The sequence below is a fragment of the Gekko japonicus genome, unplaced genomic scaffold, assembly GCF_001447785.1.
Source record: "Gekko japonicus isolate JY-2015 unplaced genomic scaffold, Gekko_japonicus_V1.1 scaffold59, whole genome shotgun sequence".
NCBI classification, from domain to species: domain Eukaryota; kingdom Metazoa; phylum Chordata; class Lepidosauria; order Squamata; family Gekkonidae; genus Gekko; species Gekko japonicus.
This window is the reverse complement of record NW_015169174.1, coordinates 1,510,886-1,535,334: the sequence shown is the minus strand read 5'-3', so window position 1 is coordinate 1,535,334 and position 24,449 is coordinate 1,510,886. Positions and strand designations below refer to the sequence as shown.

Sequence of the window (24,449 nt, the reverse complement as noted above, 5' to 3'; positions counted from 1 at the left end):
TCTGGCCAGTGTATTTCTCATTTTATAGAATTGTGGTACCCTGTTATTGAATTTATCTCTACCAGTGAGTCAATCTTTCACTGTTCCCACTCAGTAGATGTGTTGGTATTATAGCTCCCCTTTACTCTCTGCTTTGTTATAATAATCATTTGGTTGAATCTACACTAACAATGTTTGTTTTTATAACATTTTGTTATTGATAAGACTATGTTTGTAGATAGGTAATCACCACCATTGATAATATGTGTTGCCTGCTTTATTCATTTTCTTTCTGTTGTTCAGATCATTAATGTAACGTTGTTTACTCTTATGCTGTATTGTTAAGGGGTCAAAACAATAAAAAAAGAAACCTGCAGTACTAGGCAGGCAATGAATAACTTAATGGACTTTCTGCATTTCCCCTTTACACTTGGCATGCACACACATATCATCCACCAGAGTCATCACTGCAGATAGCTTCTGCCTGCCCCAGCAGACACTCTGCTGAATAAACCCAATTATCCCATATTTTAATACCTGAAAATCCTGCCTGCTATGCCCAGTGGAAAGCAGGGACCGGTCAAGTCCGTGGGGTGGGGGAAGCTGACAATGGAAGCTGCCATCAGATAAACAAATCAGCCTGTAGATAAATGGGGGAAGGCGGATGTTCTCTGTGTGTATCAGCTTCCATAATGGTAGTGCCACAGGGCTAGCCTGAATGAGCTCTACATCCTGGATTAGGCTCTGCTCCTCTCACCCTGGAGGTAAGCAGGGAGAGACAAGTGGCTGCTCATACAGACCTGTATTTTTTTAGTCCATTCTGTTAAATATTTCAGAGATTTACATGGGAAAGCTTTCGGCCCGTCAGCCCAGATTGGCGTCAGGGAGGCAGACTATGGTGTGTACCAAGAGAAGAATGAATAATTCACACCTCCTGTCTCACCAGTACAAAAGGAAGAGAGGGCAGTTTCACTGGCTCCATTGTTGTGCCTGGCATGTGGTCAAGGGTCGTAGGTCAAGTGTGACACCGAGGCCCAGAGCTCCTGCATCTTAATCCACTCGACAAAGGAAGGCACATCCATCACATCACAAAACTGAAACAGACTCAGATCCTTAAAGAAGCAACTTAAATCCCACCTGCAAGTAAATGGACCAAACTATAGCTCCAGGGACAGACTAGATCATTGCGTGGAACCAGAACACCAAACCACCCCTTGCATCTTCAGCACAGTTCAGGTTGTGCTATCAGGAAAATACATTGTCTGTTCCCTGAGCTCACACCACAATACTTACAGTCACACTTTAGGCTAGTAATGAGATCTGCCCATGCCCACTGCAAACAGTGTTCCTTGCCAAGGATCACTGTCCCTGTGATGAAGACAAATTAATGGCAGCTGTGTGCAGATGGTTCTCCAAAAAGCTGAAGGTGATGCCAGGACAATTCCCTTGTAATCACATTCACTTTCCTTCACACATGGGCATAGGAAAATTAATGTAGGAAGGCCCTAAAAGTGGTCCCTTTCTTGTAGCATTGACTTTTAATATCACCACAGGACTTCCCTGTCACTAAGGCAAAAATTCTCTTTGGGTGCGTTCAGACGGGGCATTTATGCCGGTATAGATGCCAGTTGGAATCGGTGTACTTACAGGTGATCACACGGCGAACATCTGCCTTCCATCCCTAACCGTTGCAAACAGCCTTTAACCGTTGTATTCTGCTACTAGGTCCCCAAGTGGTGGTATCCTGAGTGCAATGGTTCCAACCACATTATCCCCATCTGATCACTCTCTGCCAGTGTCTAGCCACTTCCGTTCAGAAGCCTGAGGCTTCCGCTTTCAGCCACCATTTTTTTAAGCCTCCTCGATGTGTGCTTGGGTGAAGCTTCGCCCCGGCGTTTGTAAAACAAAAAAAAAAAGGGCCTAGTGTAAGGCTTTAGACGAGTCTGGGACCTCACGGAGGCCAGTTTCAGAGTAAAAATTTAAAGGGACGTCTTCGCTTCAGGGCACGCTTTTCGAGACGGGATGTTCTGTGCCTGCGCGAAGATCTCAACTCTGTGGATGGCTGCCTATGCGCATGTGCAAAATGTAAAAAAAAAATTAAAAAAACGCCAACACGCACTGCTGCTCGTCGGTAGTGTGAACAGGCATATCGCGATGTGCTGCGCAGTCAGGAGGTGAGTGTGATCGCGTTTCTTCCGGATCAAATTGCACTGGTTTATACCGGTATAAATGCCCCGTCTGAACGCACCCTTTAAGTGGCAGAGGAAATCAACGAATCGAACTCTAATCTGAACACAATAACATGGCAAGAGAGAGAAAGACAACTGATTGTTGCTCTTTAAATGTGGGAAACAGCTGCCACATTAAGACCACCAAGGGTCTTTCTAGCCCAGTGCCAAAGTTATGACCATACAATTTTAGGTGGTCCTAGGGTTGCCACCCTCCAGGTGGTACCTGGAGATCTCTCGCTATTACAGTTGATCTCCATACCACAATCAGTTCACCTGGAGAAAATGGTTGCTTTGGAAGGTAGACTGTGTAGCATTATACCCTGCTGAGGTCCCTCCCCTCTTCAAACGGCTTCTTCCTAGGCTCCACCTCCAAAATCTCCAGGTATTTCCCAACCCAGAGCTGGCAGCCCCAGGTATTCCAGGGAATTGCCAGTCATATGCAGCTCCCAGCCACAGTTAACAGAATACAAATTAGAAAAGGAATAGTTATCCCTTATTCAGTAGTGTAGCATCCTGAGGGTTCTTTGGAGTGTCCTTATCTTGGCACCCTTGTACTCCTTTGGTAACCGGATGGAATGCATGGCTAGTTACTCTGGTTTTAATGACAGGACAAAAATCACGCTAAAATGTTTGTAGGGCACAATGAGACCAGGCCCAGTGCAAATGAGCTGAAAGGGTGATCAGACCACTGCTGAAATCCTGTCTGACCCAGCAGGACTTTTCCCCATAAGTAAGGGAGGGATGGAGACAGGAAGCCAGGCAATATGTTCTTGAATACAGAAGTAATAGTTATTAAGCTCACACCAAGGAAATGCAAAAGCACCCCACTGTATTCCACTCATACGCAGGCATGTCTCCATGCATATCTAGATAGGCTTTAGATGTAGCTGTAATAATTCAAATTAGATCATTTTAGCAGGTGGCGAAGGAGATTCTGCTCCCACCCACTGGCTGGTTTTATAGCCCTTTGGTTCCAGGCCCCTTGTGGTTTACACCTTCCTCTCTTCTAGGAGAAGGGTTGGAATCAGCCAGATCCAGGTGAGTGCTGCCCCAGCTTTCTTGGCAGAACTGCCTTCAGTTTGGGACAGCCCAGTGAAAAAAATCTGTTCTGGAGACTTAATGGGGCATCTTCACAATCTTGACCAGCGGTTACCAGCACTATAGCCAAGATACCACTGTAGAAGGGTGCAGGTGTGGGAGGCAGTCAAGTATACAATGTCCCTTTGTGTTCCCTGCAAATAGGAAAAAGTATCTTCTGCTTTTGTAGCTTGTGTTTGCTGCAAACAATGGAACAGGCTTATTTGCATGTTGTAGTTTGACTTTGCACAGCCTTCAAGTGTACACAATCATACCCAGACACACAAAGATCAGTTAATAAGATTTCTATTTGATGTTCTTGTTATATTTATAAAAAATAATTTAAAAAAATAATAATAAACTCAAACATACAGTTACACTGGGTGCAGGCTAAGATTGGATGTTGGTTAAAAGAAAGCATAATCAAATCAAGCATGACTGATTTCAAAAAGACATAAATTCAGTAAGCCCTAAGTAACCAAAAATCAGTAGCTTCCACCCTCTATTGAAAAAGCAATGGAAATGCTTACTGAGTGTTTGAGCTACAAAATGTAATTGGAGGACCAAGTTACCAGTCTGCTATCATCCAAACTCTAGCCACTCAGCCCTAAGGATTAACACATTTGTTCTTAGTAACATGGCTAAGAGGACCAAAGTATTCCTATGGGGTGAGATAAGTAAGAATTCCCTCCTCCCCAGACCAGAATGTGCAGAAATTAGGTACATTAACATTCACAAAAGAATTATAAGATTGCAGACAGAGAAGGGAAAAAAGGGTTCTCAGGAAAGAAACAGAACTAAAACTAAGCCTTACTTGCTTATTATAAAACCATCACCCAGTTTAGGGCCACTGGCTCCCTACTTCAGGATACATAAACATTGTGGTTTTAGGAACTGCAGGAGGACCTTAGAAGAGAGACACACACAATATAAGAGCTTGTGTGCACTGAATGAAATTGCTGAGCAGTCAGGTTAGAACAGATAAAAGGAAGTACTTCTTCACCCAAAGAGTGATTAGCACATGGAATTCACTGCCACAGAAGGTGGTGGCAGCTATAAGCATGGACAGGTTCAAGATGGAATTAAATAAACATATGAAGTAGAGATCCATCAGTGGCTATTAGCCACAAGGTATAGATAGGAGCTCTCAGTGTGGGGCAAGTGATGCTCTGTATTCTTGGTGCTTGGGGGGGGGCAATGGTGGGAGGACTTCTAGTGTCCTGGCCCCACTGCTGGACCTCCTGATGGCACCTGGTATTTTTGGCCACTGTGTGACAGAGTGCTGGACTGGATGAGCCATTGGCCTGATCCAACACTCAGGGCCGGCCCGAGGATGTCCTGCGCTCTAGGCGAGCGCAGATGCCTACCTCCCGGCGGGGCCTGGAGACGAAAAAGGCTGGGCCGGAGAAGGACGAGAAAGGCATGGGATGCACGGAGAGGCATGCCCCCAGCCTCGCAGGAATCACCGCCAGCGCTGTCGCGGTCCCCTCAGCCCCCTGTCACCTCCAGCCGGGTCGAGGCCCCCCAGCCTGCCTCTGGGGTGATGGCTCCGGTTCGTCCGGTGCCTCCAGCTGAGATCCATGGCTGGCGGAGGGAGGGAGGGAGTTGGGGAGGCCCCAGCTCCGGCCAGCCGGCCGCTCGCGCTGAGGAGACTGAGCACGCCAGACGAGCGAAGGCAGGCGTGCGCGCAGGCTCGGAGGCGCCATCACGGAGCGCGGCGGCTAAAGAGGGCGCCTGGCACGCTCAGTCTCCTTGGTGCGAGCGGCCGGCAGGCTGGAGCTGGGGCCTCCCCGCCTCCCTCCGCCGGCCATGGATCTCAGCTGGAGGCGCCGGACAAAGCGAGCAGTGCCGGCGGCGCCGAGGCAGGACCCAGAGCCGTCACCCCGGAGGCGGGCTGAGGGGGCCTCGACCCGGCTGGAGGTGAGGGGGGCTGAGGGGACCGCGACAGCGCCAGCGTCCTCGGGGCACTTAGGGGCGCCGTGCCCAGCCGCAGCCACCTTTTTCGTTCTTCCCCCCCCCCCCCCCCCGCTGCCGGGCCGGAGAAGGATGAGAAAGGCGGTGGCCAGAGAAGGCCCCCGCCCCCTAGAGGCCGAGAAAGAAGCGGGGGAGCGCCCTGCCCACGCTGCGGCCGCGCGTTTTCCTGTTGCAGCGGGGCAGAGCTCCTCCCAGCCCTGCTCCTCCCACCTGCTGGCCAGGCGTCGGCGGCGCCCCTGCCTCTCCTCTGCGCCCCAACGGCCGGCTCGCGCTCTAGGCGAAGGCCTAGTTCACCTAGCGGGCGAGCCGGCCCTGCCAACACTGGCTTCTCTTATATTCTTATGAGAGTTGCAGTTGAGCAATACTTGCTACCTGGATCATGATGGGCACATTCCTGTGGTGTGGAGAAAGAAAGGCAAAGGAACTGGGAGTGGAATTCCATGGGGGAATGAAACAGGTGTGATGAGGCAGATAGGGTTGCCAACCCCCAGGTGGTAGCTGGAGATCTCCTGGTATCACAACTGATCTCCAGGCAATAGAGTTCAGTTCCCCTGGAGAAAATAGCCACTTTGGAAGGTGGGCTCTATGGGATTATACCCCACTGAATCCCCTCCCCAAACCCTGCCCTCTTCAGGCTCCTTCCCCCAAATCTCCAGGTATTTCCCATTCTGGAGCTGGCAACCTAGAGGCAGATGGGTGAAATGCCTTAAAACAAGGCAGAATGATGTGGGTCTGACCCTTTGACTATCCAGTTGACAGATGCAACACAGCACACGTAACATGAGACAGCAGAAGGATGGACTTGGGGCATATACAAATAAACCCCTTGCCCAGCCAAAGGCTACACATGCACAGGATGAAAAGTCAGGGGAAACACTTTGGGAAGGCCCAGTTCTGTTAGGACCTTTTGCCAGAGGCTCTCTCACACTCCAGCTCCTCTGCTTTACAGGTCCTAGTCTCCATGCAGTACTGGCTGAGCTGTATTCCATCCAGACTCTAGAAATGACTCAGTTTTCCCAAGCTGATGAGTCATTAGAGGATCCCCTTGGGGAAGGGTGTCAGCAGATTTCCCCAGCTACTCATTCAGTCAGTGCTATAAAGGCTCCTGGAGAGGAAAAGCCTGTGTCCTGATCACTCCCAGCTTTTCTGTGTCACAGAGATGCCCTGAAGGTCACACTGGAGTCATCACTGGTCTCTGCTACAGACAGCAGAACTACTGTGAAGTCAGAAAAGCCGGGCAACCCCCCCCCCAAAAAAAAAATTAACTTCAATCAAGGCAGGGGTGCAACTGAGATTCTCTTATCAAGGTTACATCTGACACACACACCCCCAACACTCTGTTCTTAGGTGGCTGTCTGTTTTCATATATATCAAACTTTTGGGCTTTCTTGCTCAAATCACCACTTACAAAGGTAGCAGATGCTTTGGAAGAAGAAGAAGAAGAGAAGAAGAGATTGGATTTATACCCCGCCCTTCACTACCCAAAGGTGTCTCAGAGTGGCTTACAAACTCCTTTCCCTTCCCCTCCCCACAACAGACACCCTGTGAGGTAGGTGGGGCTGAGAGAGCTCTGACAGAAACTGCTTTGTGACTCAGTGCTAATTAGCTCTAGCAGTAGCCAGCTAGAACCAGTCAGAGCCAGCTCTTATTACACTTAGAGCTGTCAGCTCCTGTCAGTTAGATGCCTCAGATCTACAGCATGACTTAACATATACAGAATACTGACATGGAGGTGGAGAAGAAGAAGAGGAAGAGGAAGAGGAAGAAGAAGAAGAAGAAGAAGAAGAAGAAGAAGAAGAAGAAGAAGAAGAAGAAGAAGAAGAGATTGGATTTATACCCTGTCCTTCACTTGGAGTCTCAGAGCGGCTTACAAACTCCTTTCCCTTCCCCTCCCCACAACAGACACCCTGTGAGGTGGGTGGGGCTGAGAGAACTCTGACACAAACTGCTCTTTTTCAAGGACAGCTGTGCCAGAGATTTTGACTGACCCAAGGTCACATCAGCAGGTGCAAGTGGAGGAGTGGAGAATCAAACCCGGTTCTCCCAGATTAGAGTCCACACACTTAACCACTACACTACTTGTGCAAATTTCTTGGAAACAGCCCTTTACAGCAAACTGCAAGAGTCACAGATATAACTACCTCTAATGTGCCCTGTACTACCCTGAACCGGCATGAGCAAAGAGGCTCCCACATAACTGGTGGGCTTCACACTGGCAATAATGCCCCTAAGCTGCAAATTCTCCAGCTAGCCCTGCCCCCCATTTCCCATGAGTTAAGCAACTCTTGGCCCCAAATCATGGCATTAAGGCACCCACAGAACCTAGCTAACCTTGCTTCAGCATGTCTTAAACCATGCAGCACATACAACCCACTTCTGTAGTTATAAGAACAGTATTATAGATTATCTTTTTTCCTGAGCAAAGTCCAATAACACATGGAGAACTTTGTGCCAATTGGCTTTCTATATGCTGGTGCAAACCTTAAGAAAATAACTCTTATAGGATGTATCAAATGCCCACCTATGAACAGCATCAATCCCCTTCATATGATGACTTCAGCACATGGCACCTGCAACAGGAAGACAGTATGTGCGGAGGGTGCCATGCCAGAAAATGTCCCTCATATGGTGGAATGAAGCTGTTTGGTTTAGTGGGTTCTAGATAAGCCAACATGTTCCTCGCACTCGAGTCAAAACTGGATCTCCCAGTGTTCCTTAACACAAAAAGCAGCCACGGGGGATGAGGAAGTGTGCTTTGGAATGAGGTTGCAGCACTGCAGGATGAGGAGGTTAAGCTTTTTCCTGTTATGGTTTCCTCAGAACCCCCCACCCAGGTAGAAGTGCTATTAGCTATGACGAGGAGAAAAAGACAGGCAACCATATTGTATTGTCTTTTTCTCTATTGTGGCTGACAGCAGCAATTTTGAGGAGGAAATGTCTAATGGGGAAATGGTTCAGCCTTCCTTTCTCCCTCAAAGCCATGGCACTGGTCCAAACTGGACCTCTTCCTATGGATGGTTTTGTTAATGTTAATAAGTAGGAGATATGATCATCAGTTTCCCACATACCAGGTCATTTGGCTCCTCAGCTAGCAATAGCATGACTAAGGTTTCATATTAGTCCTCTTAACCAGGGGTCATTTCGTAGAAAAAGAGCTGCAGGAGCTCATTAACATAACTTATTAGCATATGCCACACACCCTGACATCACCGGAAGTGTGCACCAGCCCTTCTGACAGGCAGAAGCACCTGGGATCCATTCTTTCCCCCCTCTCCCTTCCCTTCGCCTCCAAGTCGGGCGAAGGAAAAGGGGAGGGGGAGGATCTCAGATGCTTCTGCCTGACAGAGGTGCTGGCATGCCCACAGCCCGCCTGGGTGAATTATAGAATCATAGACTCATAGAGTGGGAAGGGACCTCCGGGCTCATCTAGTCCAACCCCCTGCACAATGCAGGACATTCACCAATACCCCCCCTACACCCCAGTGACCCCTGTTCCACATCCAGAATATGATTCAAAAACCTCCAGGATCACTGGGGGGCAAACTGGCCTGCAGAAAAATTGCTTCCTGGCCCCAAAGTGATGCAACCCTTCCTGCTCTACCTCTCGTGATTTGCCTAAGTTCACACAATCAGCATTATGATCCGTTTAAAGTTGAAAGCATGATATAAATGCAAAGGACTATTTGTAAGATTATCTGTAAGACACAAGACCAGGACGCATCTCTCTTCTGGCAATCACTCGGAGAGACCCTATCACTCAGCTTCCATTGCCCTACACACACCCCACACTGGAATAAGAGCATAATATCAGGCCATACCACATTGCAATAAAGCCCCTACAACTGTATACAGAAATACAGCGATGGTGGCCATAACTTTTTAAAGAGCCCCTCCCGAGAGCTGGGGGAGCCAGAATGACCTTTGGGGTCACACGCAAGAGGTGGAATTTGCCCCTAAGAGTCCAAGACCACCATCCCGGGGCTCAGGGAGGCATTCCCCTTTTCTACCTAACCTACCCCACAGGGTTGTTGTGAGGATGAAATGGAGACTCAGGGGCAGGGTCCCCAGTTTGCCTGGCAGGAACACTATGTTAAGAAATCTCTCACACAATTATGCAGCCATAGCAGGCAGAAGGGAAGGAGGCAAATACCTCCAGCGCCAGAGACTTGTAGAGGAAGAGTCAAACTTTGGGGACTCACTCGTGCACCAGAGGGCCAAGGCAGCAGGAGGCAAGAAGCCTGGGCGAGCTGGGCTCCTCCATGCCTGGCAGAAGATGAGGTGCAGAGACGAGAGGTGGACAAGCAGAAGAGGCACTCAGCCAGCCGCACAAGCTGTGTGCAAAGAAACTCCCGCTGCCTCAAGCTTCAGGGCTGCCTCGTTAAAGGAGTGCGGAGGCCAGACTCGCAAATGAGAAAAAGCAAGCTCAGGGTTCGTGGGTCGCATTTTGGGCTGTGGAAGAGGAACCGGCTCCATTCCTGGAGTTCTCTCGAGTTCCTGCGCTTTTGGTTTTGCTTTTTGCCAATCCGCCTCCCAAGACTGCTCCAGGTGCTCCGGCCTGAGGGCTGCTGGGGGCGGGGCTCGAGTGCTCATTACTTGTGGAGCTGAGGCTCAATGTCTCCAGCTGCTCCGCCACCTTCCCTTTTCTTGGTTTGCTTGGGGATCCCGGGCAAGCTGGCTGCTGGAGGGAAGGAGAGGCGGTTTAAACCACCTTCCCTTCCCTTGGCTTCCTCAGGATCCCTGCGGTTGCAGAGAGCCCAAGCAAGCCAGCTGCTGGAGGGACATGCATTCGGTTTGTCTGAACCGAATGCACCCCCAAAAATGGCCCATTCAGGCCCCTTTCAGGCTGCTGTGGGCCAAATCAGATTCTCTGATCTGAATTGGCTTCCCGCAGTTCTGCCCCATTATATCCTAAGGGCCATTGAAGTCAATGGCAAAAACATAGGGTATATTCTGGGAGCTGGAGGGGACGGGGTTTGAGGGAGAGGCTCCAAAATCGCAGGGTAGCTGCTAGAGCCTCTCCCCAAGATACCCTCCATGTTTCAGGAACATTGAATCAGGGGGTCCAATTCTACAGGCCCCCAAACGGGATGCCCCCATCCCCTCCATTGTTCTCTATGGTGGGAAAAAGTTACTATTCCCCCACCATAGAGAACAATGGAGGGGATGGGGCAACCTGTTTGGGGGCCCGTAGAATTGGGCCCCCTGGTCCAATGTTTTTCAAACTTGGTTGGTATCTTGGGGAGAGGCTCTAGCAGCTACCCTGTGAGTTTGGAGCCCCTCTCTCAAACCCCCTCCCCTCCAACCCCCAGAATATACCCTATGTTTTCGCCATTGACTTCAATGGCCCATAGGATATAATGGGGCTGAAATTGACATTCAGTTGGCCCTTTTTCAGGCCCAGGGTTCTAGCTGGGAACCTGAAAAAGGGCGGGGGGGCGGCTGTGCAGGCCGTTTTTCACACCCGGTGCTCTGGTGCGAAGCCTGAAAAAGGTGGCCATAACTTTTTAAAGAGTACCTCCCGAGAGCTGGGGGAGCCAGAATGACCTCTTGTGTGTGATGTTCTGCCGCTCAGACATCACATGCGAGAGGCGGAATTTGCCCCTATGAGTCCAAGGCCACCACCCGGGGCTGAGGGAGGCAAGGGAACATTCCCCCCCCCCGGTGTGGGCGTCGCAGCTGCCGCTGAGAACAGCTATGGCAGCCATAACTTTTTAAAGAGCCCCTCCCGAGAGCTTGGGGAGCCAGAATGACCTTTTGCATGTGGGAGGTGGACCTCTCACTTGTGAGAGGTGGAATTTGCCCCTGCAAGTCCAAGGCCACCACCCCGGGGCTCAGGGAGGCAAGGGAATGTTTCGGGGGGGCCCCCCACACACACGGGCGTTGCAGCTGCCACCATAACTTTTTAAGGAGCCGGGAAGGAGAGCTGGGGGAACCAGAATGACCTCTCGTGCGAGACGTAGAATTTTCCCCTACGAGGCCAAGGCCACAATCCCGGGGCTCAGGGAGGTGGGGGAATGTTTCGCCCCCCACCTAACTGATGGCTGGTAGGAGCAGGGGGCGGGGCTTATGTATATTTATAGTCAGGGCAGCTGCTTCATGACCACCAAAATGGTGAGTGCTACAGACTGACATGACATGTACCCCTTGCTTATTTAATTTGGAGAGCTCTCAAGCCTCACCATTCACTCTCTTAAAGACTAATATGTTCAAGCAGTATAATGTCAAATTGATAAAACACATTGTCAAGCCTCCTTATGGAGTATCCCAGGGCAAAACAGATGATCTTCAAGAAAGAAAAGATGTACGTGGGAGAAAACAGACGTAAAAATAAGATCAGGCATGTAAGACAATAAATAGTTTTCACAAAGGGAAGTTTACTGGAAAAGCCAGGGGACTTTCCATCTGTTTGAGGTTGACTTTTTGCAGAGTTGAGGCTGATTTGTGACATAAGAAGGGGTAGTATCTTTGGGTAAATTTATGTTTTGTCAATCTAGGCAGGGGTCGTTTTGTAGAAAAAGAGCTAGGGGAACACATTAGCATAACTCATTAGCATATGCCACACCCCCTGACATCACCGGAAGTGTGTCATAAGGCCACACACCCCGCCCCCAACGGTCCCGGCCGCCGCTGCCGGCCTTGCAGCTCCACTGCCGAGCCCCATGAGGGGCCCGGCGGTGGACCTGCAAGGCCGGCGGGAGGGCAAGGAAGCCCCGCGAAGGCCTTCCCTGGCCCGAGGCAGGGAGGAAGCAACTTACCCTCCCTCTTCTCCTGCCTCCTCCTGGCTGAATGAGGGCCGGAAGCGGGGCGGCCGGAAGCAGGGGGCGGGGCTTCGTCATGTGCCCCGCCCCCCGTACCTCACCCGGGGGAACTGCGATCCCCCCCGAAATGACCTCTGAATCTAGGGCATGAAACCCTCTTTGGTGGAACTGGGGAGGGTGATTTGTAGGTGATGAAAGGGTTAAATATCCCTTCTCTGCCCTCTGTCTCTCCATTCTGAATCACCCCCACTGGAAGCAGCTCTTCCTCTTCCAAAAGTCATGGAGGCAGGTTCATTCTGCAGGGTTCTACAGTGACTGAGCCGTTTTGCTCATAAGCTAGTGGATTTCAGAGAGGGACTGATTTGTGTAGAAAGGCCACGACTGCATTGTAAATCACTTACCCAACTGACATGAAAGACGTGGTATCTCTTCCAACACTCACTTCTGCAGATAGTTCTCACCACCAATTCAAAATGGTTAGAAAAAGCATGAAAGATCTGTGCCATATCAAAATGAAAGTGGTGTATACATTTGTGTGTGTACCTTCCATAACATAACATCTTTTCATGGGGAAACCTGTTTTAAAAGAAACAAAATTGCCATACCATAGAAAGAAAAGCAAGCTTTAAAAAAAAATAAATAGCAGTGGCAGCAGAACCTGAGACCAGAGCATGTTTTTACCTTTGTTATAAAATCATAGCAGTCAGGTTTCCAAAGCCTCTTTCTCTGAGAAGCAAGCATCCAGTATGACATTTTACATATTGTATGGTTAGAATGGTACAACAAGAATAAGGAAAATATTTAAGGGGAATGTTTAGGAAAAATCTAGACTGTGCAAACAAATTACAAGGCAGTTCTCTAGTTCCACCTTGCCCTTTTGGGACCTGGCACCTTTTTGTGTCCCCTACGAAGCAGCCACTGGCTTCTGACTGGAAAACCATATGCCGCTTGCTAAATCACATTGCTGTAAAACTGCTATAAAACATATTGCTAGAAAATGCAGAAAGGCACTCAATTGTGCTCCATGGTGATTCTCTCACACAGACTGTAGACCCTGCTGGGCTATACCTAAAATACCTTCTCTTTGCTCTGAAGCATAAAATACTATTCAACTCTGTCTCCTTCATCTATATACATTATCTGTAAAGCGGGGGGGGGGGAATATGTAGAAAACAAAATATTCTTCTTTCACTGCTTCAGCACAATATTCTGCTTCAGCAGGGGCTGGCAATAAGATTTATGTATTTATTTACGTACATACTTTATTTATAGTCTGCCTCCCTTGATGAGACAAAATATGGATTACAAAATTTAAAAAGGAATGAAATAAACAGTATACTATCCACAATAAACAATGTAATAAAGCTGCCTACAAGTTTTTATAGACGTTAAAAATGCTAGCCTATTATCTTTATTAAAATATCCTCCTGGTTATAATATAGGTCGCGTGTGTGTGTGTGTGTGTGGATCAGTTATGGGGAATCATCTGAGCCAAACTTAATTATAAAATGCACTTGGATTTAGCAATATGTATATATGTAAATGGCTTTGCATGCAAGCAAGCAAAAGAACAGATAACATTGCCAAAAAAATCCTATAATGGTTTATCATCTAATAGGAGAGTCCCAGGAACTATCTTAAACTTCAGACAACCATAGATGTGTCACAGTAATACAGATTTGTCTATACGGAGCAGGGGCGGTTCTCTCCCTTTAATAGAGGTTTAATTTGTGGAAATGGGTAGTTAAAGCTTCTCATGGCATGGAGGTAAGCACCACCTGATAATTGTTGGCAGACAGGGGTCATTTCGTAGAAAAAGGGCTAGGGGAACTCATTAGCATAACTCATTAGCATATGCCCCACCCCCTGACATCAGGGGCCCGGCGGTGGACCTGCAAGGCCAGCGGGAGTGCGAGGAAGCCCCGCCAAGGCTCTCCCTGGCCCCAGGCAGGCAGGGGTGGGGAGAGGCGGGGAGGAAGCAACTTACCCTCCCTCTCCTCCTGCCTCCTCCTGGCTGAATGAGGGCTGGAAGCGGGGTGGCCGGAAGCAGGGGGCGGGGCTTTGTCATGTGCCCCACCCCCCGCCCCTCACCTGGGGGATCTGCGTTCCCCCGTGTTCCCCTCCGAAATGACCTCTGTTGGCAGATCAAACAGATTTTAAAGGGACAGCTAGAAGGACCAGTTTAAAAGCTGCCAGCCCTACTTGTTGACTCCTAGGACTCCCAGCCTACCAATCTTGTCCTATCTGCAGATGGCAGGTCTCCCCCTGCCTCTGTTAACTTTCTACAGTGACTGCAGGGCACTCAAAAAGGATAAAGGGGCTAAACAGAACACAGTCTAATTTTGTCCTGTACGCACACATTCACCCTAACCCTGCTTTCTCTGGCTCCACAGATCAGCACACAAGTACACACAGCACACAGGTTAATAAGTGGTAAGCAGGAAGCCCCGCTCTCCAGAGTCTAATTAGTGGCACATTTGCCCTACCTTCTCATATGCATTATGTTCCCAGTAGAAGGAGAAAAATATCTGTAATTACACCCCAAATGTCACATCTGTGTGGATCACCTGCATATTCCACCTCACACTGAGGATGAGGGAGGAACGGCATGCAGTGTCTGAATGTCCTTAAGCCATCTGAGAAGCAGGCTGCAATGAAGGGTGTGGGGATTACATACACAATAAGAAATAAGGTTCTGCATCCTTACTGTAAAGCAAGAAGCCACCTGGGCTTCCTTAAAGCACAGGAGATTAGGCCTGATTCCCGTGCCACCAGCTTCAGTCTGAAGAGGCAGCAGAGCTTCTGCTTAGGGCTGCCAACTCTGTGTTGGGAAATACCAGCAGATTTGTGGGACAGGGACTTGGATTTTGGTTTTCTTGGATGAGGCTAAGGTCCTGGATCCCTTCCAGTCTGGCTCTCGCCCCACCCACTGGACAGAGATAGTGCTGGTCGCCCTGGTGGATGATCTCTGGAGACACCTGGACCGAGATGGAGTGGTGCTGCAGATTCTTCTTGACCTGTCGGCAGCGTTCAATAAGTTGACCATGAGGTGTTAACCCACCGCCTCATCGATGCCAGAATATGGGGCTGGCCTCCTTCCTCCAGGGTCGGGGACAGAGGGTGGTACTTGGGGGGGGGGAGTTATCCCAGTGGCATCTACTGGAATGTGGCATCCTGCAGGGAACAATTCTCTCCCCCATGCTGTTCAATATCTATATGTACACCCTCGCCCAGATTATCTGGAGATATGGGCTGAGTTGTCACCAGTATGTGGATGACATCCTGCTCTATCTACTGATGGACGGCCATCCGGACATGGCCCAAGACACCTGGCTGAGGCATTACAGGCTGTGGCTGGATGGTCATGACAGAGCCGACTGAAGCTATATCCATCTAAGACAAAGGTCTTGTACCTGTGTCGTGGGGGATTGGGTCAGGGGATCAGACTCCCAACCTTTGATGGGGCTCCACTGGTGCCTACATCAGGAGTGAAGAATCTGGAGGTGTCCTGGATGCCCCCTTTCCATGGAGACCCAGGTCACCACCACTGCCAGGTCTGCTTTTTCTATCTGAGACAGATGAGGCAGTTAGCCCTACATTTCACACCCCAAAAACCTAGCTAAAGTGACCCATGCAAAGTTAACTTCCAGACTGGATCATTATAACTCCCTCTACGTGGGGCTGCCCTTGACTCTGCTCCAGAAGTTGCAGCTAGTGCAGAAGGCAGCAGCACGAGTGTTGATGGCAACATCTGTGCAGGCTCATATCCACGCAGTGCTGCGTGAACTGCACTGGCTTCCTATTGAATTCCGGATCCGTTTCAAGGTGCTGGTGCTTACCTTTAAAGCCCTATATGGCCAAGGGCCAGCATACCTATGATACTGCCTCTCCCCATATGAGCCCCAAAGGGCACTGAGGTCCACAAATCAACATCTCTTGATGGTCCCCAGCCCCAGGGACGTCCAATTAGCCCCTCCCGGTGGAATGAGCTCCCCTACGAGATCAGACTTATTGCAGTTCCACAGAGCCTGCAAGACAGAGCTCTTCCACCGGGCATTTGGTTGAGGCAGTGGACATCCCCACCCCCACCCCAGCTTCTGGCCAATTATCCACCACTGGCCTGGATCTGATTAGACATCTGATTAGACACTGGATTTGATCTAACATATGATCTCTCCACTTTTACATGGTATTCTATGATACTATTCTGTGCAAATCGTTATTTTAATGTTTTAATTGTATTATTTTAATTGTTATACACCACCCTGAGTCCGTCTGGGGAGAGTGGTATATAAATAAAATAAACTTGGAGACAGCAGGGTTTGGAGAGGGGAGGGAACTCAGCAGGGCATAGTGCCACAGAGTCCACCCTCTAAAGGAGCCATTTCCTCCAAGGAAACTGATCTTGGTTGTCTGGAGATCAGTTGTTGTAACTCTAGGAGATCTCCGGGCCCTACCTGGAGGTTGGGGGGAAAGGGCTGCACCAGTCATTAAGAGATAAAACATAAGGCCAGCAAGGCCAATGGTGCAAAATAAAGATATGTTTTATTACTCAGTTAAAATTCCCAGAATTCCCCCACATGTTTCACCAGGATCTGTTAGTTTTGCAAAGTTTTTTTAAAAAATTACAAGATCTTATACTGGGCTAATAAAATGTATTTTTACTTTATTTTGCACCATCAACCTCAGCCTTATTTTTTTATCTCCTACCTGACAGCTGGCAACCCTACTTCTACTTCCTGTTCAGTTTATAGGCAGAATCTAGATATATATATAAAAGGCTAGCCATGATCCTGACAACTCACTTTCTACCTGATTGGGCCAGCTTTCCAAGGTCATTTGCATATGGGGGCTGATTGGGCCTCACTCCATTCTGCACATCATCCCCCCCCCCCATAGCCAGTCAGAACAGAGAGGTCATTTGCATATGAGGCTTGATTGGCCCTTGCCTCTAACATTCTAAACAGTTTGTTATTGCTGTTGGGAGTCATTGAATGTGTCCCAATCTTCCCCTAAATGTTCACTGGCGTTGCCAATCTCCCTATGGGGCCCAGAGTTCTCATGTAAATTACTGTGCTCCCCAGCTACAGCGCATCATTTCCCCTACAGAAAATTTCTCAGCTATTATACCTGATCTCCAGATGACCAAGATCAGTCTCCTGGAGAAAATGGTTGCTTTGGGCAGTGGACTCTATGATATTATACCCTGATGAGGTCCCTCTGCACCCCAAGCCCTGCCCTCCCCAGGCTCTACCCCTCAAATCTACAGGTATTTCCCAATCCAGAGTTGGCAACCCTGTAACTGGCTATGGAACCACTTTCCAGACTCTTTGAACCCAGAAAACATGGCACAGGAGGAGGTGCTTTTCTACCTTAGCTGCCAGTGCATAGCCCCAAATCAAAATGTCAGGGGTGGAGGGAACCATACCTGTTACCATGCGGCTCTCCTCCCATACTACCCACTTGGGGCAGCCAAATGACTTAAGATAGCCCTGTCTTATAGCAAAGCAGAAGGAAATAAACATGGCTCACCTCCCTCTATTTTCCCACCCCACCAGCCACAGCTGGGACACTCACCTGGAGCTTCTTTCTAGAGCTCATTGTATTTCTTCCCACAACGGGCCTTACTCCTAGTGTTTATATAAGAGTCTCCAAAACAGCCTGGCCCACAAGTACTCCCTATATGTGGCAACCTGGGAGATATCCGCTGGTGCTCTAAGAGGCTGCTTATCCTGTTAATGTACTAAACTGAGAAAACCTGTGCCTGTGATGTTAAAAAATGATGGACCATGATGGTAGAATTTTTAATACAAGTGTAGAAGCAATGGACTGGGCTAGTGAAGAAAAACTGGCATAGGTTTATAATGAGCCAGTCAGAGGACAGTAAAGCTCAGACATCACAGTTGAATTCACAAGTGAGATTATATTAGAATTAATGAGGAGGAAACTGAGTCAGGGGTTTTGCCCAGAGAGGAAGCATATTAATGACTCCAGATGTACTAAGCAAGGACAGAAAAAGGCAGCTCAGAGAGGAAATGACTTTTAATAAGTGGAGTTTACCTTACGAGGACAGAAGGGAGGTGGAGGGTTATATTGTGAGAGTATAAAATATGCATAAGAAGCCATCCAGCATAGAGTCCTCTTCTTTTTGTCTTTTTAAAAAACTTCCTGTGACAGCAGACCAGTATGCCACACTTGTCAGTGAAACCAAATGTAAGCCAAGCCTTTCCAAGTGAATGGGCATCAACAAACTGCTTACATAAGAGATCATTGATCCATGCTAGTCAGCCAGCTTGTAATTCAGGAGAACACATGAGCCACTTGGGCAAAACCATGGCAAACACATAACATTTACAGAGTGGGAACAGCATATCCAAATTGTATCCTAAGGAGCCTTCCCAAAACGACATAAAACTGTTTACACACAACCCTCCAAAGGAGGAACTATGTCAAAGCATGCAAAGTACTTATTTATTCATTATTTTATGTTACTTTATTAAATTCGATTTTAAACCGCCCTCCCCCAAAGGACAGGGCTCAGGGCAGTGTACAACAGTATGGTATAATACGTCATTAAAAGGCAATTCAAACCAACAAAACACAGCAAGTAGCCCTAACAGATGGTACTAAAAATTCTAATGGCACCACTGCTTCAGGGGGTGGGAGTGCCAAGAAGATGGAATCATCGCTGTCCTCAACCAAATGCCTGGTGGAACATCTCTGCCTTACAGTGATGTTCGTTCTCAGCACAGGCCAATTGGCATTGGGGATGGGGGCAAGGCTTACATACACATGATGTGCTTTCAGATCCCTTCAGGAGAGAATTCAGAGAGGCAATAGCCTCACAAAAACAAGGGGTTCCCCATTCACCCATAACACTGTTGAGCAAACAAGAAGCACATAATGGGATAAGAAAGGGCCAGGAAGGAAATCTCCCCCATATAAGCAATCTCCTGTGCCTCCTCATAACTACTGCCCCATTTGTGGACAGCTGTGGTTCTGAGGTAACTCAGTTGAGGGAACTAGAAGGTGAGGCTGCTGAGTCAAACCGAGACAAATCCAACGGAAGTCCAAAACGGTGCTGTGCCTTTTGAGCCTCCGGGTAATACCATCTTCACAACACTCGACTTAAACATCCAGCATCCATGTACTTAGAAACATGCTCCTATCCCTACTCTCATCAGAAAATCCAACTTGAAATTGCTGTGGAAATCTGATCCTTAGTTAAGGATGCTGTAACATTCAAGCCCATCTTCTAGTGTCACTGGATAAACAAGCTACAAGGCTACCTACCAAGAAGAGAATTTGGTACTTAACATTTAGTGGACGGGAAGTATTTCCCCATCTTTGCTTTGAACTACTCAATACTGATGGGCGGCTCAGAGCGACACCTTATTCTGGAACAGCAAAAAGCACAATATCCATGATTTGCAAACCGCCCTGCTTTCCCCAGCCAGTGAGGGCTTTCAGGCTGAATAAAGAGGATGGAAACATTACCATTCCTTCTCCCTGACCCATCTTGAATCTCACTATTTAAAAATCAATGCTCTCCCTAACATGGAGCTCAATGTGCCACTTACGTCTTCTTGGCAAATACACATTATGTAGATCCCTGCAATGCAAGACACAATAACCTCTATCATTGCATTCCCTAAAAGAGACTCCACTCATGGAGAAAACTTGTCTCTTTGCCTATACCAGTGAATTAGAATCACCTGTGCAGAACATGCATTGTTTTTAAAAAGACTGGCCGCTCAGATGGTGCCTTTTGTCTTCAGACATTGTAACGAGCACTGTCTTTTCTAGGGCAATAGTTACTGGTTCCTCAAATAAATTCAAGAGATTAGCTCTCTCTCTCACACACACACATTCTGCAGCTGAAATGAATACCCCACCAGTTAAAACCAATCATGTCCTCTGTGAGCTAGTTTTGTGTAGCGGTTAAGTGTGTGGATTCTAATCTGGGAGAACTGGGTTTGATTCCCCACTCCTCCACACAAATCCAGCTGAGTGACCTTGGGTCAGACACAGTTCTCTCAGAGCTGTTCTCTCAAGAGCAGTTCTCTCAGAGCTCTCTCAGCCCTACCTACCTCACAGGGTGTCTGTTGTGGGGAGAGGAAGGGGAGGAGATTGTAAGCCGCTCTGAGCCTCTAAGTGAAGGGCAGGGTATAAATCCAATCTCCTCCCCCTCATATCTGGCACATCTTTTGGTCATCAACCACAAAATCCTTGACTGGTTCCACAAAATTTTAAATCTTTTAATAGACATGCTGTTGCATCAAGTTCTCTGCAGTAAAAGATGGGGAATCAGGCTAATTAAAAATCAATGAATGCACTGGGTTTGCAAAACACAAACCAACCACACCATACCCCAAATCCCTTCTGTCACCAAAGCAAATAAAAAACATCTGGAGTACTCCTAGAGGCCTAGAGTTCTCCTGGCATTACAGCTGATCTCCAGAGATCAATTCCCATGGAGGAAATGGCGGCTTTGGAGGGCATGCCTCTGTGGCATCACATCCCCACTGAGCTCCCGCCCCCGCCTGTCCCCGAGCTCCACCTTCCTTCCACAGGCTCTGGGCATAAATCTCCAGGGATTTCCCAACCTGGAGTTGCCAGCTTTTGCCCCACCCACATGGCTATTTGCCAATAAAAACTGTGGTTAAAAAAGATTCAAATCATGGCTCTTCTGTAGGGTTGCCAAACCCAGGTAAGGCCTGGAGATCTCCAGGACTTTCCCAGCTTGGAGCTGGCATACCCTAATTATTCTAGCAGTAGTTTTGCTGCCAGCAAACTGGGATTCACCAGATAATATCATGAATATTTTCCAGGGATTGCAAAACTCTGGCAGCTGGGTAATACAAGTTGCTGGCTTGGAAGGGAGAAACAAACAGCTTGAAGGCTTGCGAATAGAGATCAGGAAAACCAGAGGCAGCAGAAAACAGAGACTGGGCCTGGTTCCCCACTAGAGTTGCCAACTGTGACTTGGGAAATTCCTGGAGATTTAGGAGTAGTTAGGGTTGCCAGCTTCCAGAGGTGGGGCCTGGGGATCTCCCACCTTTACAGCTGATCTCCAGCTGGCAGGGATCAGCTCCCCTGGAGAAAATGGCTGCTTTGGAGGGTGGACTCTATGGCATTGTACTATGCAGAGGCCTCTCCCTTCCCCAAACCCCACCCTCTCCTGGATCCACCCCCAAAGTCTCCAGGTATTTTCCAACCAAGGCCTGGCAACCCTGGGGGTAGTGCTTTGGAAGGGCAGAGTATGAGGAAGGGAAGGAGCACAATAGGATGTGATACCATACAGTCCAGCGCCCCAAAGTTGCCACTTCTCCAGGGGAGCCAACCTCTGTAGCCTGAAGATCAGTTGTAATTCCAGGGGAATCCCAGGCCTCACCTGAAGTTGGCCACCTTAGTCCCCAGTCACCCTGTATCAGCCAAGTCTGCGTTTGGAAATCCTGGAGATTTGTGAGTGGAGCCTGCGGGGGGGGAGGGTTTGGGGAGGGGGAGGGACCTCAGTGAGATATAATGCCATAAAGTTCAACCTCCAAACCAGACATTTTCTTCAGGAGAACTGATCTCTGTAGTCTGGAAATAATTTCTCATTCCAGGAGATTGCCAGGCCCCACCTGGAGACTGACAACCCTAATGGGTTAAGATTGGTGTTATGGGTCAGGTGGGAGTGGGGGATCCCCCCGATTTGCCAGGGTCTAATCTGCCACTGGCCGGGGGGGTAGCCTTGCCCCCAACACCCAACACCTGGCACAACATCCCCGGCGTGATGACAACATTTCCATGTGACGTCATCACACTGAGGACACTGCGCGCAGTGACATCAAACCCCTACCCCGCACTCCCAGAGAGCTCCCTCCCACCCCCTGCCTGGGAGCCAAGAGGACCTGGCCATCCTATTATGGGTTGTCCTTGATTCATGCACATATTGCGCCCACTTAGGATCAGAGCCATGGTGCATGTGAAGAAGGGGTTTAAGCCTTCCCCCTGGTCCCAATAGGGTTGTTGTTCTCAAGGTGGGATCTGGAGATCTGCCAGAATTATAACTGATCTCCAGGTGGAGATAGATGACGATAGGTAGCCATGTTAGTCTGTCTGTAGCAGCAGAAAAGAGCAAGACTCCAATAGCACCTTAAACATAAGAACATAAGAACATAAGAGATGCCAATGTTGAATCAGGCCAAAGGCCCATCCAGTCCAACACTCTGTATCACACAGTGGCCAGAAATACCAGTGCCATCAGGAGGTCCACCAGTGGGGCCAGGACACTAGAAGCCCTCCCACTGTTGACCCCCCCAAGCACCAAGAAGACAGAGCATCACTTGCCCCAGAGCCCCTATCTATACCTTGTGGCTAATAGCCACTGATGGACCTCTGCTCCATATGCTTATCTCATTTCCTCTTGAAGCCGTCCATGCTTGTAGCCGCCACCACTTCCTGTGGCAGTGAATTCCAAGTGTTAATCACTCTTTGGGTGAAGAAGTACTTCCTTTTATCCGTTCTAACCTGACCGCTCAGCAATTTCATGGAGTGCCCACGAGTTCTTTGGCAGGGTATGAGCTTTCGTGAATCACCATATTTGAAGAAGTGAGCAGAGACGCATGAAAGTTCAGACCCTACCACAGATTTTGTTAGTCTTTAAGGTGCTACTCTTTTCTACTGATCTCCAGATGGCACAGATGATCAGTGCCCGTGGGGAAAAGGCTGCCCTGGAAGGTGGGTTCTATGGCATTATATCCCAATGAAGTCCCTCCCTTCCCCAAAATATCCAGGAATTTCCCAACCCAGACCTGGCAGCCCTAGGTCCCAGTGATGTGTGCTATGTGGGGAAAGAACGTTGTTCCCTGGCCCCCTGTGAAACACTTGGGTTTTCCAACAGGCCCAACAGTGCCTCCCCAGTAGGGTTGCCAAGCGTGAATTGAGCCGCAGCGGGGGACTCCCGGCTGGTGGCTGGAGCACACGCGCGCCGCATCCACGTCACCCGGAAGTGATGCGGGCACGCCGGGCACACTGGGGGCGGGGCCATGACCATCCGAGGGAAAACCATAGAGTAGCCTTGCCCCCAACACCCAACACCTGGCACAACATCCCCGGCGTGATGACAACCAGCGTGCCCGTCGTGGTCGCGTCACTTCCGGGTGACGTGCACATTGGGGTGGAGTTCCCCCCCGGGGCCCGATCTGCCGGTGGCAGGGAACGGGCCTCTGGGGCGGGGGTTTCCCCGCCCCCCGGGGGGACTTGGCAAGCCTACTCCCCAGATTGTTTCAAGCTGGGAAGATAACAAGTAGGGAAGGTTGAAGCCTGTTCTCCATGTACCCCCGTAGTTTACTTGATCCTAACCAGGCACTGCATATGCAGAAATCAAAGAAAATCCACTATTCACACGTGATTGTAGTCTGGTATAGGGTGAGGACTCATCCCCAACCCGTGTACTCCAGAATGTGTATGGAATCAATAGCATACAGTTTTGGACAAAGTTGGGTTACTTAGGCAAAATATATGAGAATGCTTGCTTGCTTCTGGAGACAAATGAACAATTCTTTTTTTCTAGCCTGTCCTTTCCAATCTCAAAGACAATTGTTGCAATGTTTACACTGTGAGCCCATTTCTATTGCTTGTCAGCCAAGGTAGGGGACCTCTATTTTCCAAGTTCTTTTCATAATCAAGACCATTGTCTATGAACATGTCTGTGTTGGCTGGAAGGACAGAAAAAGAGGAAAACAAGGCCTCTTGGCTCCACAATCTCCCTGTTGCATAGAGAAAGGAGTCTGTGTCAAGGCACTAGAGCATCCCTCTGCAGTAGAAAAGTGTGGGCTTCAAAATGAACCCCCCCACACACATACACGTAAACCTTTCAGCTAGAACTTCAAGAGACAATAGCACAGGACTTCCTGAGTGTTAAAAGTATGAGCAACACTGCAATGTGTGACTATTGCATTCTATTAAAGGGTAGTTCTTCTGATCAATGCACGGATGCCTATGCAGTGCTGCCTTCTGAACAATAGCGTTTAGTATTTGTATGAAGCAGTTCCAGTGTTCAAAGTGAAGCACCTAGATGAACGCAACAATACTTACAGCCCTGTAATGTAGACCAACATGAATATCCCCATAATTGCAGATCAGGGACTGAAAGACAGAGAGACGTGCCTAAAACTAAGGTGATGTTTGAAACAGTAACCTCCCAGATCACAGCACTGAGCCACTATGCCACATCATTGCCCATTCTTCTTTTCTGTTCAACAGAAGCATGGGTGTTTCTGCTGAACAAAACTCTTAGATGATGTGGGGTGGAAAGTGAGGAGTCTCCTTCAGTTCATGGAACAAAAGCATTGGGCACTTTGGCCAGTTAGCAAGTCTGAAAACTCACAGCATGTGAAAAGCAGTGGCCTGCGTTAGAGATTAGCAGCAGGGTGGCCAATGT

At 48.8% G+C, this 24,449-nt stretch overlaps 1 protein-coding gene across 3 annotated transcripts in view; it reads right to left on the bottom strand.

Moving 5' to 3' along the window:
- The window catches only part of KCNIP2 (Kv channel interacting protein 2), a 178,876-nt gene that overhangs the window by 127,348 nt on the left and 27,079 nt on the right, over positions 1 to 24,449 (bottom strand). The gene's annotated exons all lie outside the window — the stretch shown is intronic.